General features: G+C 45.2%; 1 long non-coding RNA gene across 1 annotated transcript; it reads left to right on the top strand.

Moving 5' to 3' along the window:
- The first annotated feature begins 2,808 nt into the window (after positions 1–2,808).
- LOC123732514 (uncharacterized) lies at positions 2,809–7,571 on the top strand. Its single transcript, XR_006763186.1, has 2 exons — positions 2,809–2,868; positions 7,064–7,571. It is a non-coding gene; the product is annotated as an uncharacterized lncRNA (long non-coding RNA).
- Positions 7,572–11,754: the final 4,183 nt, after the last annotated feature.

Here is an 11,754-nt window from a genome sequence, read left to right as displayed (position 1 = left end):
TGTGTCCCCCCTCTCTCTGTGTCCCCCCTCTCTCTGTGTCCCCCCTCTCTCTCTGTCCCCCTCTCTCTCTCTGTCCCCCTCTCTCTCTCTGTCCCTCTCTCTCTTTGTCCCTTTTTGTCCCCCTCTCTCTCTCTGTCCCTCTCTCTCTTTGTCCCTCTTTTTCCCTCTGTCTCTGTCCCTCTATATCTCTGTCCCTCTCTCTCTCTCTCTGTGTCCCTCTCTCTCTTTGTCCGTCTGTGTCCCTCTCTCTCTGTGTCTCTTTGTGTCCCTCTCTTTCTGTGTCCCTCTCTCTCTCTGTGTCCCTCTCTCTCTCTGTGTCCCTCTGTCTCTGTGTCCCCCTCTGTCTCTGTGTCCCCCTCTGTCTCTGTGTCCCCCTCTGTCTCTGTGTCCCCCTCTGTCTCTGTGTCCCCCTCTGTCTCTGTGTCCCCCCCCTCTCTCTGTGTCCCCCCTCTCTCTGTGCCCCCCCTCTCTGTGTCCCCCCCTCTCTCTGTGTCCCACCCTCTCTCTGTGTCCCCCTCTCTCTGTGTCCCCCCTCTCTCTGTGTCCCCCTCTCTCTCTCTGTCCCCCTCTCTCTCTCTGTCCCTCTATATCTCTGTCCCTCTCTGTCTGTCCCTCTCTCTCTCTTTGTCCTTTTTTGTCCCTATCTCTCTTTGTCCCTCTCTCTCTTTGTCCCTCTTTGTCCCTCTCTCTCTTTGTCCCTCTTTGTCCCTCTCTCTCTTTGTCCATCTTTGTCCCTCTCTTTGTTTGTCCGTCTTTGTCCCTCTCTCTGTCCCTCTCTCTCTGTGTACCTGTCTCTGTGTCCCCCTGTCTCTCTGTGTCCCCCTCTCTCTCTGTGCCCCCCTCTCTCTCTGTGTCCCCCTCTCTCTCCCTCTCTCTGTCCCCATCTCTCTCCCCTCTCTCTGTCCCCATCTCTCTCTCTCTCTGTCCCCATCTCTCCCTCTCTGTCCCTCTCCCTCTTTGTCCCTCTTTGTCCCTCCCTCTTTGTCCCTCTCTGTCCCTCTCCCTCTCTGTCCCTCTCTCTTTGTCCCTCTCTCTCTTTGTCCCTCTCTCATTGTCCCTCTTTGTCCCTCTCTCTCTTTGTCCCTCTCTCATTGTCTCTCTTTGTCCCTCTCTCTCTTTGTCCCTCTCTCTCTGTGTCCCCCTCTCTCTCTGTGTCCCTCTCTGTCCCCCTCTCTCTCTCTCTGTGTCCCCCTCTCTCTCTGTGTCCCTCTCTGTCCCCCTCTCTCTCTGTGTCCCTCTCTGTCTCTCTCTGTGTCCCTCTCTCTCTTTGTCCCTCTTTGTCCCTCTCTCTCTCTTTGTCCGTCTGTGTCCCTCTCTCTCTTTGTCCGTCTGTGTCCCTCTCTCTGTGTCCGTCTGTGTCCCTCTCTTTCTGTGTCCCTCTCTCTCTCTGTGTCCCTCTCTCTCTCTGTGTCCCTCTCTTTCTGTGTCCCTCTCTCTCTCCGTGTCCCCCTCTCTCTCCGTGTCCCCCTCTCTCTCTGTGTCCCCCCTCTCTTTCTGTGTCCCTCTCTCTCTCTGTGTCCCTCTCTCTCTCTGTGTCCCTCTGTCTCTGTGTCCCCCTCTGTCTCTGTGTCCCCCTCTGTCTCTGTGTCCCCCTCTGTCTCTGTGTCCCCCTCTGTCTCTGTGTCCCCCTCTCTCTCCGTGTCCCCCTCTCTCTCCGTGTCCCCCCCTCTCTCTCCGTGTCCCCCTCTCTCCGTGTCCCCCCTCTCTCCGTGTCCCCCTCTCTCTCCCGTGTCCCCCTCTCTCTCCCGTGTCCCCCTCTCTCTCCGTGTCCCCCTCTCTCTCTGTGTCCCCCTCTCTCTCTGTGTCCCCCTCTCTCTCTGTGTCCCCCTCTCTCTCTGTGTCCCCCTCTCTCTCTGTGTCCCCCTCTCTCTCTGTGTCCCCTCTCTCTCTGTGTCCCTCTCTCTCTCTGTGTCCCTCTCTCTCTGTGTGTCCCTCTGTCTCTGTGTGTCCCTCTGTCTCTGTGTCCCTCTCTCTCTGTGTCCCCCCTCTCTCTGTTTCCCTCTCTCTCTCTCTGTGTCTCTCCCTCTCTGTCTGTGTCCCCCTCTCCCTCTCTGTCCCTCTCTCCCTCTCTGTCCCTCTCTCTGTCCCCATCTCTCTCTCTTTGTCCCTCTGTGTCCCTCTCTGTCTCTCTCTCGGTCCCCTCTCTCTCTCTCTCTCTCTCTCTCTCTCTCTCTCTCTCTCTCTCTCTCTCTCTCTCTCTGTCTCTCTCTCTCCAGAGTTATCAGTCTCTCTCCAGTATCAGTGTATCTTCAGACTTACCCAGCATCGTTGTCCGTCCTCTTCAGTACTTTGGAGATGTGAGTAAGACTGTGTCTGAACTGAGAGAGAAACTAGAAGACTTCCTTAAAGGAGAATGGACCAAGATCTCCACTACAGGTGTGTTGAAAACAATAAGAACATCAACTTTAGACCATTGAAAGTTCCCTACTAGTCATATACATGTGGAATATGGTATGATGATAACATTCCCTCTCTCTGTCAATGTGTTTGTGTGTCTGTAGTGAATATAGTGGATGTTGTACTGCCTCCAGAGCACAAGACCAGAGAACAGTTGTTACAATGTGAGTCTCTTTATTGTGAAGTAACTAACAGTCTCTTTTTACTGACTCTCCTAACAATCCCTCTAGAAATATATAGCAATAGTAGATCTAATCAAAGACTGGGTATCTATCTGACTTCTCATATTTCTCTGATTTGATCTCTGCTGTGCTCTAATCAAAGACAGGGTAGATACAGTATCTGACTTAACTTATTGTTCTGACTCCCCTCATTGGTCTCTGCTCTGCTCTTCTCCCAGATTCCTGTCAGCTCACACTGGATCCAAACACAGCACACACACGCCTCTCTCTGTCTAAAGGGAACAGAAAGGTGACCTGTACAGACCAAGTCCAACCATATCCTGACCATCCAGACAGATTCACCAACTACTGGCAGGTTCTGTGTAGAGAGGGGTCTGTCTGGACGCTGTTACTGGGAGGTGAAGTGGAGTGGTAATGTTGAGGAGTGGGTTTATACAGCAGTCTCATATAAAGACATCAGCAGAACAGAGAGAGGTTATAGAGGTGTATTTGGAAACAATAACAAGTCCTGGAGTTTACAGTGCTGTAGTGATGGTTATTGTTTCAGACACAATGATGTTAAGACTAAAGTATCAGGCCCTCAGTCCTCCAGAGTAGGAGTGTACCTGGATCACAAGGCAGGTACTCTGTCCTTCTACAGTGTCTCTGACACAATGACCCTCCTCCACAGAGTCCAGACCACATTCACTCAGCCCCTCTATCCTGGGTTTAGGGTCTATGGTACTGCTGAGCTGGTTAAACTGTAGTAGGGTCCACATAGATACTAGTCATGCTGGTGTAGTCTATAGCTGAGCTGGTTAAACTGTATTAGGGTCCACATAGATACTAGTCATGCTGGTGTAGTCTATAGCTGAGCTGGTTAAACTGTAGTAGGGTCCACATAGATACTAGTCATGCTGGTGTAGTCTATAGCTGAGCTGGTTAAACTGTATTAGGGTCCACATAGATACTAGTCATGCTGGTGTAGTCTATAGCTGAGCTGGTTAAACTGTAGTAGGGTCCACATAGTTACTAGTCATGCTGGTGTAGTCTATAGCTGAGCTGGTTAAACTGTAGTAGGGTCCACATAGATACTAGTCATGCTGGTGTAGTCTATAGCTGAGCTGGTTAAACTGTAGTAGGGTCCACATAGATACTAGTCATGCTGGTGTAGTCTATAGCTGAGCTGGTTAAACTGTAGTAGGGTCCACATAGATACTAGTCATGCTGGTGTAGTCTATAGCTGAGCTGGTTAAACTGTAGTAGGGTCCACATAGATACTAGTCATGCTGGTGTAGTCTATAGCTGAGCTGGTTAAACTGTAGTAGGGTCCACATAGATACTAGTCATGCTGGTGTAGTCTATAGCTGAGCTGGTTAAACTGTAGTAGGGTCCACATAGATACTAGTCATGCTGGTGTAGTCTATAGCTGAGCTGGTTAAACTGTAGTAGGGTCCACATAGATACTAGTCATGCTGGTGTAGTCTATAGCTGAGCTGGTTAAACTGTAGTAGGGTCCACATAGATACTAGTCATGCTGGTGTAGTCTATAGCTGAGCTGGTTAAACTGTAGTAGGGTCCACATAGATACTAGTCATGCTGGTGTAGTCTATAGCTGAGCTGGTTAAACTGTAGTAGTGTCCACATAGATACTAGTCATGCTGGTGTAGTCTATAGCTGAGCTGGTTAAACTGTAGTAGGGTCCACATAGATACTAGTCATGCTGGTGTATTCTATAGCTGAGCTGGTTAAACTGTAGTAGGGTCCACATAGATACTAGTCATGCTGGTGTAGTCTATAGCTGAGCTGGTTAAACTGTAGTAGGGTCCACATAGATACTAGTCATGCTGGTGTAGTCTATAGCTGAGCTGGTTAAACTGTAGTAGGGTCCACATAGATACTAGTCATGCTGGTGTAGTCTATAGCTGAGCTGGTTAAACTGTAGTAGGGTCCACATAGATACTAGTCATGCTGGTGTAGTCTATAACTGAGCTGGTTAAACTGTAGTAGGGTCCACATAGATACTAGTCATGCTGGTGTAGTCTATAGCTGAGCTGGTTAAACTGTAGTAGGGTCCACATAGATACTAGTCATGCTGGTGTAGTCTATAGCTGAGCTGGTTAAACTGTAGTAGGGTCCACATAGATACTAGTCATGCTGGTGTAGTCTATAGCTGAGCTGGTTAAACTGTAGTAGGGTCCACATAGATACTAGTCATGCTGGTGTAGTCTATAGCTGAGCTGGTTAAACTGTAGTAGGGTCCACATAGATACTAGTCATGCTGGTGTAGTCTATAACTGAGCTGGTTAAACTGTAGTAGGGTCCACATAGATACTAGTCATGCTGGTGTAGTCTATAGCTGAGCTGGTTAAACTGTAGTAGGGTCCACATAGATACTAGTCATGCTGGTGTAGTCTATAGCTGAGCTGGTTAAAACCTCTTGAGCATCTGATCCCGTTAGCGGGATCAAAATCCAGCGAAAAATCATATCGCCAATTAGCATTAAAAAATTATCATAATTTTTTAAAAAATAAAAAATATTTTTTTTTTTTTTATAGATACACCTCTCCTGGATCGACCCACGTCGTCCGATTTCAAAAAAGGTTTTACAGGAAAAGCAAATCATTAGATTATATTAGATGAGTCCATCGTAAAAGCAGCTTCATAGCCATTTTCCGACCAACCACTTCCATCACATATTATCAATAAACAGCTAAATGTAGCACTAACCTTTTACAAACTTCATCAGATGGCACCCCTAGGACATCATGTTATACAATGCATGCATTCTTTTGTTCAATAAAGGTCATATTTATATATAAAAACAGCATTTTACATCTCTGTCTGACGTTGACTACCTAATTTCCCCTCAAAAGCGTCCCGGTAAACAATGCTACGTTTCAATAAATTGCTATACTATAACGATTTTTAAATGTATATTGTCAATCTAACATTTATAGATGAATATCTCTTGAGAACACCCGTCATACCAGACTTTAAATTAACTTTACTGGGTAATCACACTTTGTGATAAAAGGAGATGCGATACTCAGAAAATCAGCTAATATACAGTGCTCGGCGCCATCTTGGACGCAACAGTATGAACCATCTCATCTTCAATAATATTGTCAATAATCGCCTACCTTTAGTTGTCTTCATCAGAAAGCATCCCAGGTCCACAACAGATGTATTTTCGGTCAAAAAGGCCATACTTCACGTTCCATTAGCCTGATGTTGGTAGCGCGTCCTATGGCTCTCTCCAAACGCAGCTCTGCACTTCATACTGAAAGCAATCCTCGCGCATGTAGGTTCGTTCAAACATGTCAAACGTTGTATAAAATAAATGTTCAGGGCCTCTAACACCAAGAGAGCCAATAAGATTCGAGGGGATGATTTCATTGCCGTTTAAAACCGTTTCCAAAGGTGGGGGGCAGACATGGCCGCCCGGCGTCATAATGGTGATGGCCCATCCCCTGTGACCAATTTCAAACTCCTGTCATTCACTGAGTTTTGACTCTATAAGGCTCAAACCACTGTGAAAGGACTGGCGACATCTAGTGGAAGCAATAGGAAGTGCCAAAATATTCCTAAACCCCTGTGTTTTTCAATGGGATAGGTTTAAACTCAATACAACACATCAGGTATCCACTTCCTGTCAGAAAATGTCTCAGGGTTTTGCCTGCCAAATGAGTTCTGTTATACTCACAGACACCATTCAAACAGTTTTAGAAACTTTAGAGTGTTTTCTATCCATATATAATAAGTATATGCATGCCCTATCTTCTGAGTTTGATTAGTAGGCCGTTGAAAATGGGAACGATTTTTTTTCAAAATGCGCTGTGGCGCCCCCTATCCTAGGGTATCCTCAAGAGGTACTAGTCATGCTGGTGTAGTCTATAGCTGAGCTGGTTAAACTGTAGTAGGGTCCACATAGATACTAGTCATGCTGGTGTAGTCTATAGCTGAGCTGGTTAAACTGTAGTAGGGTCCACATAGATACTAGTCATGCTGGTGTAGTCTATAGCTGAGCTGGTTAAACTGTAGTAGGGTCCACATAGATACTAGTCATGCTGGTGTAGTCTATAGATGAGCTGGTTAAACTGTAGTAGGGTCCACATAGATACTAGTCATGCTGGTGTAGTCTATAGCTGAGCTGGTTAAACTGTAGTAGGGTCCACATAGATACTAGTCATGCTGGTGTAGTCTATAGCTGAGCTGGTTAAACTGTAGTAGGGTCCACATAGATACTAGTCATGCTGGTGGTGATGGTCCCCAGATGTGATGATTCATTCTACTCTGTTTTATCTACAATGATTTAACTGATTTGATCTTCAGAAGATGTTATGAATTAAAATTCAATGTATTCATATCTATTTAAATACAATGTTTTAATCGTGTACATTTCCATGAATCATGATGTATGGTGTTGATGTATATTGGTTGTCATTCAGAACCATTGATATGTTTTCTCAGTTGGTTCTCTGTCTCTATGTAATTCTCCTCAGTATCATTGATCAGCTTGTAGGCTCGGCCCTAATTGATGTGTTCTCTGTCACCTGGAGCTGCATGGAAAATGGTCCAGGAACAAAAGGACAATTCAGGACTAGTCAGCCCACTACAAGCTGGAATCACTTACTTTCTACTAAAGTATATGGTCTGGTTTCCCAGACACCGATGAATCCTAGTCCTGGACTAAAAACATGTTCAATGTAGATGTCCAGGATACCGGCCCTAAATGTGTCATCTTTCATCCTCCCATACTGCTCAGTCCAGCAACATTAAACCTGTCCAGCAGGTGGTGCTATTGACCAAACAATAAAACCAGCAGATATCTTGACTTGCCACTCAGTATATCAGTCATGTTCAGAATAGTACTTTTAATATCATTGGACATCGATGGTCTTTTTAATCCACTATCCAGAGTCAGGAACAGATGAAGTTAGGTCTGCTACTGTTCAGTGATTAAATATGATTTATGGTGATGGGAAATAAAAAATACAACACTAAACTTCATCTAGTAATAGTTTTCCTTTGTTATTTATTCAAGGTGTGTCTTTAACTTGTAAATGGATTGTGTGGAGGTGAGCTAGTTGTGTGGGTGAATATTCCAGTTGTGTTTAGGCATCTTCATGTCTGACATCCCCCAGTTCTGTTCAGACCCATTGTACTGGGTCACATTCTAAATGGTGACTTGTATTGATAGTCCATACTGGACCGAACTGTGGTTAACCAGACTGGAGGGGTTCTGATCAAATATTCCCTCATCTCCACAACTTTATCTCTCTCTCTCTCTCTCTCTCTCTCTCTCTCTCTCTCTCTCTTGCTCTCTCTGTCTATCTATCTCTATCTCTATATTTATAAAAAAAGCAGGCAACCTCAATGTGGTTTCATTCCTGTAGTTATCCTCTATGGTCTAGGGCATGGGTGTGAAACTCTGGCAATTGGTAATTATATTTGGCCCGCGAGACAACACCAAATTACTACTAGAGCTGGCCCGCCGGTATTATACAGCGCATTCACCGCTAATACTACGAATCCCATAATGCTCTGCTGTTGTTTTCGCGCCAATCAGGACAGGACCCAGAAACGCCCTCTCCTCTGTGACAGTAGTCATAGCAACATAGACGCTACAACTGTCAGCGCCTATCCCTTCCCAAAAATGGCGAAAGAAAGGCAGAAAACAGGAGCTTTCTGGACAAGTGGGAGGCAGAATATCTGTTTACATATGTAAAAGACAAACCTGATTGTCTTGTTTGTGGAGTCAACTTGGCTGTAAGTAAGGAGTAGAACATTAGACGACACTATGAAACGAAACACCATGACAAATACAAGGACCTGGACATGACTCAAAGGAGCCAGAAAGTAGAGGAGATGAAAATAAGTTTGGTTTCACAACAGAATATGTTCAAAAAAGCCACATCACAAAGTGAGGCTGCTGTAAAGGCTAGTTATATAGTGGCAGCAGAGATCGCAAAATCAGCCCGGCCCTTTAATGAGGGAGAGTTCGTGAAAAAGTGCATGATGAAAGTTTGTGACCTCGTATGCCCAGAGAAAAAGCATTTTCAAACGTGAGCCTGAGCAGGAACACAGTAGCTGATCGCACATGTGATCTTGCCACCAGTCTGTATGACCAGCTGATGGAAAAGGGAAAAGATTTCGTTGCGTTGTCCCTCGCTGTGGATGAGAGCTGCGACGCATCTGATACTGCTCAGCTGTCAGTCTTCATCCGTGGAGTATTATCATTTTATTTGTAAAATTATTAGCCAGTGGAAAAAGTTTATTTTGGTATTTAAATCAGAAGGCTGTAAATAGAAAAGAGGCATAGGATTTTTATTTAAATTTTATTTATTTAATAAATGAATGCCATTGATGTGTTTTTTCATTTGAAATTCGATTTTGCATGTCTCCACTATTAAATTATATATTGTATGGTAATAAGCGATGCTTGTTCCATATTCAATGTTAAAGCAAAACTTGTTTGGGTCCATATTAAAAGGTTCATTTGTTCAATGTTGGCCCGCGACTTTGTTCAGGTTTTACATTTTGGCCCACTGGGTATTTGAGTTTGACACCCCTGCTCTAGGGGGATAACAGGGCTCAACAGCCAGTGTAATCCCGTGGCGCGATATTCAAATACATTAGAAATGCTATTACTTCAATTTCTCAAACATATGACTATTTTACACCATTTTAAAGACAAGACTCTCGTTAATCTAACCACACTGTCCGATTTCAAAAAGGCTTTACAACGAAAGCAAAACGTTAGATTATGTCAGCAGAGTACCCAGCCAGAAATTATCAGACACCCATTTTTCAAGCTAGCATATAATGTCACATAAACCCAAACCACAGCTAAATGCAGCACTAACCTTTGATGATCTTCATCAGATGACAATCCTAGGACATTATGTTATACAATACATGCATGTTTTGTTCAATCAAGTTCATATTTATATCAAAAACCAGCTTTTTACATTAGCATGTGACTAGCATGTGACTAGCATTCCCACCGAACACTTCCGGTGAATTTACTAAATTACTCACGATAAACGTTCACAAAAAACATAATTATTTTAAGAATTATAGATACAGAACTCCTTTATGCAATCGCGGTGTCTGATTTTAAAATAGCTTTTCGGTGTAAGCATATTTTGCAATATTCTGAGTAGATAGCCCGGCCATCACAGGCCAGCTATTTTGACACCCACCAAGTTTGGTACTCACCAAACTCAGATTTACTCTAAGAAAAATTGGATTACCTTTGCTGTTCTTCGTCAGAATGCACTCCCAGGACTTCTACTTCAATAACAAATATTGGTTTGGTTCCAAATAATCCATAGTTATATCCAAATAGCGGCGTTTTGTTTGTGCGTTCAAGACACTATCCAAAGGGTAAAGAAGGGTGACGCGCCCGGCACGTTTTTGTGACAAGAAATTTCAAAATATTCCATTACCGTACTTCGAAGCATGTCCAACGCTGTTTAAAATCCATTTTTATGCAATTTTTCTCGTAAAAAAGCGATAATATTCCGAGCGGGAATGTCCATTTAGCTAAAGAGAGGAAAGTAAACAAATCTTTCGGTCGACGCGGGCACGAGCCTGAGTCTCACAGTACTGTAACCTGCCACTACCCAAACACGCTACTTTGTTTCAGCCAGAGCCTGCAAAGCCACGATTCAACTTTTTGCCGCCTTCTGAGACCCTATGGCAGCCGTAGGAAGTGTCACGGGACAGCTAAGATCCTCACTCTTCAATAAACAGAGACAAGAAGAACGACACCTTGTCAGACAGGCCACTTCCTGCATGAAATCTTCTCAGGTTTTTGCATGCCATATGAGTTCTGTTATACTCACAGACACCATTCAAACAGTTTTAGAAACTTTAGGGTGTTTTCCATCCAAAGCCAATACTTATATGCATATTCTAGTTACTGGGCAGGAGTAGTAACCAGATTAAATCGGGTACGTTTTTTATCCAGCCGTGTCAATACTGCCCCCTATCCCCAACAGGTTAAGAGGGCTGGCTCCCAGGTGCCTGCCTCTCTGGACTACTTGCACACTGCCTTGGTTGAGGACACTCTCGGGAGGATGTACATGATATGCAGAGGTAACACACACAGAAATGTAGTCAGAGACCCGAAAGGAACATTCACCAAGGAAGGATATCCCATCTTTGTGGCAGGAGTCCCTGGGTCCGAAGAAGTTGCGGACATAACAGGGCCCTTCGTTAAAGACAGGAGAGTCAAGTTGGAGTATGAAAACAGTTGCTCGGTCTACTGTCACGTAGCTAAGGAGACCTACGTGGCTCCCAGTCACAACCTAGACGACAAGGGTGCTCTGTCTTCGATTTACGTAAAGGTCAGGGGCTGTCGGCCTTCAAAAGTATGCGCTCCCCTTGTGATTCTGCCGTGACGGACACCTTCATATCCTGCGTGATGAGGGGAGACTGTGTCAAACTGGAGACTGACATGGTATCCTGCTTTTCAACCTCTCCCTGGCACCAGCTCAAGGCCGGAGATGTAATCTTATACCTGGAGAGGGAACCCGATCCTGGACGATGTCGGGCAGTGGTTAGACTTACATCGAGCTAGCTCCTTCCTCACCTCTTACAGAGTGGACGATGTTATAACCTTGAAGCTGGACTCTGGGTTCTCTGCTGTCTCTACGACACTGGTCCACGTACAGGGCTACGGGTCTGCGTCGAGCGACACCATCACAGTGAGAACACTGTACAAGGACTGGAAATACTGCATGAACCACATGTTCTCGCGCAAGGAAGCCATCCTCAGAGACCTGTTAGCGTGCAAAGCATCGCAACTCATCTCGTCCAAGATGGCAGCCGGGTTATTTCCTTGGAGCAGTCTCATCAAATCAGCAAAGAACAAGCACTTTAGTCAACAAACGCTGGATCGCTTGAAGGTAGCCAACTCCAGTGTTAAAACGACCTACCTAGAAACGGTGAAGACGTGACTACAGCACATTACAGGACTCTCTGTCAAGCCAGTCGAATGCCCCGAGTATCACAAGTGTAACCCTTGCGAAGCAGCCTTCTACAGATACCCCTTGAACCTCCAGGCTAACACAGGGTGTATCACGGCCATGTTCGGTGGATCGCTCATATGCGAGGCCAAGCGTTCTGACACAAGCAAGGTGTCTGACGGTGATAATGAACATGGCTCCACTCACGTTAGAGATGC

Source organism: Salmo salar, unplaced genomic scaffold (assembly GCF_905237065.1).
Source record: "Salmo salar unplaced genomic scaffold, Ssal_v3.1, whole genome shotgun sequence".
NCBI classification, from domain to species: domain Eukaryota; kingdom Metazoa; phylum Chordata; class Actinopteri; order Salmoniformes; family Salmonidae; genus Salmo; species Salmo salar.
The sequence above is the reverse complement of the archived record's forward strand: the minus strand, read 5'-3'. Positions and strand labels throughout refer to the sequence as shown.